At 52.8% G+C, this 2,391-nt stretch overlaps 1 pseudogene; it reads right to left on the minus strand.

Moving 5' to 3' along the window:
• Nucleotides 1-521: 521 nt before the first annotated feature.
• On the minus strand, nt 522-1,322 carry LOC131570465 (zinc finger protein 239-like; annotated as a pseudogene).
• Between the last annotated feature and the right edge of the window lie 1,069 nt (nt 1,323-2,391).

Here is a 2,391-nt window from a genome sequence, read left to right on the forward strand (position 1 = left end):
GGGATGCTCGGTTTCCATGGGCCGAGGTTCAGGAATGGGATTCCCCAATTTTCTGCTCCTGTTAAAACCGCGCTGCCTTCGCTGCCCTCCCGCCTCCCATGGAAAGCACAAAAGGCAAAGATTCTGGGCTGAGATAAGAACAATTTACTGAGAACACCAACGAGATAAGGAACAAACAAAAACAGAAACAATATTGATAACAGAAGGGACTGTTTACAGGGAAAACTACAACACAACTCGCTGGGCCTGCCTGGCCACAATTTCCCCTTCCTGGAAATTTCACCCTTCTTCTCAGGGAGAGAGTCCATTTCCTGCCCCTGGCAATGACCTGATGTGGGAGTGATTGTAATGAGAGGGCCATGGCCAGACCTTCATGTTTTTCCATCCCACATCATGTCGTTTGCAGGGACAGGAAAAGGTACAGGTGTCTTCCCAGCATGGATCATGGGGAACATGGATCATCAGGGCTCTTCCCAACATGGATACTCCAATGATTGGAGTTGGGGCAGTGCACAAAATCCTCATGCACTTGGGGCATTGGAGGCCTTCCCTTGCCGGTGCCTCTGTTGGTGACTGGTCAAGGCAGAGCTCTGGGTGAAGCTTTTCCCACACTGGGGACACTCGTAAGCCCTCTCCCCAGTGTGGATGCGCCAGTGGGTGATGAGGGTGGAGCTGCAGTTGAATCCCTTCCCGCAGTCAGGGCAGCAGAAGGGGCTCTCATGCATGTGAATCCGCTCATGCAGGAGGAGATTGGAGCTGCTCTGAAACCTCTTCCCACAGGTGGGGCACTTGTAGGGCCTCTCCCCAGAGTGGATGTGCCGATGCCTGATGAGGTTGGAATTGTGCTTGAAGCCTTTCCCACACTCAAGGCAGTGGAAGGGCCTCTCCTCTGTGTGAATCTGCTGGTGCTGGAGGAGACTGGAGCTGGTCTGAAACCTCTTCTGACACTGGGGACACTCGTAGGGCCTTTCCCCAGTGTGAATGCATTGGTGCCTGATGAGTTCTGACCTCTAGCTGAAGCACTTCCCACACTCCCCACACTCGTAGGCCCATTCCCCGGTGTGGATGCCTTGGTGGCGGATCAGGCTGCTCCTCTGCCTGAAGCTTTTCTCACACTGCAAGCACTTGTAGCGCTTCTCTCCATCATGAAAGTGCTCATGGACCACCAGCTCTGAGCTCTGTCTGAAGCTCTGTCCACCTTCTTGGCTAAGGGAGGGTCTTTGCTCCTCAGAGCACACTGGGCTGGGTTCGGAGCCCCTCTTCCTGTGGAATCTCTGGGGATTTTCCTTTCCGTTGGATTCCTGTACCCTGGAGTCCCTCATAATGGCCTCTTCCACGAGGTTCTGCTGTGGGGATGTGTCCTCCCTGGTCCCAATCCTCAGCTTCTTATGTAGGGGAGGAAAGACAAGAAGAGGATGGGATTTGGCTCTGTGCCAGAGGGAAGGGGAAGGAGATCCCCCCAGTGCATCCCCAGCAGGACGGGGTTGACCAGAGGTTTGTCCTGCAGCCAGGGGCCATGCTGGGCTGGGAGATGGAGCAGGAGAGAGGGGGAAAGGGGCACTGACTTCCTCCTCACCTGCCCGGGTGTCCCGGGGATCCTCCTTGTTCCTCACAGCCTCCTTTTCCATCTGGCAAAGGTTTGGGGATGGGAAATTCTGTTTTGGGAGGAAAACAAGGAATGAGTACATTGAGTTTTGCACTGGGTTTAAGGCAAACCTGGGGAGGATCGAAACCAGAATAACAATTTAATAAGAAAATGAAGATCAAGGCAATGATATAGAAACACTGCCTTAAACTGACAGAGTCAGGATAGAACCTGACACCCTATTGGTCAGGGTGGTGGCAGCAGTCCCATTAAATGGTAGCTGCAGTCCTGTTGCAGAGATAAACATGATTCTGTCAAAGCAGTGATCCTGTAGAAGGGTCTGGTCTTCCTCTGGAGGTCCAGTGGTGGTTATGGAGCTCTTATCCTCTGGCAATCCAGTAGGCAAACTGCTCCTGGTGTAAGGCTCAGCTTATATCCAGGTAGGAATGCTTGGATCCTCCCCCTGGGCGGACCATCCCACAATGGGATGATGGAATTTTATCAGTCCTGCAGTGACACTCAATGGCCCATTCACAGAAGATATCTCCCCTGGAGGGCGTTATCAGGGGTGAGTCATGGAAGAGATAAAGAACACTGCCCCACCTGTTTATAGCAGTTTATGGAGATGGTGATTGAAAACATGCATTTGGTTACATCTTACATTGCAACCTGAAACAGTGGGGTAATCCCTGCTCAGGGGGTGAACACCACCCCCCTTACCCAAACTGGCTCAGCTGTAAAACCCCCACACACAGGGGACAATGTCACACTTGCCCTGCTCCAGGGGAGGTCTCTGTCCCTTGTCA

The sequence above is a fragment of the Ammospiza caudacuta genome, chromosome 35 (assembly GCF_027887145.1).
Source record: "Ammospiza caudacuta isolate bAmmCau1 chromosome 35, bAmmCau1.pri, whole genome shotgun sequence".
Lineage (NCBI taxonomy): Eukaryota > Metazoa > Chordata > Aves > Passeriformes > Passerellidae > Ammospiza > Ammospiza caudacuta.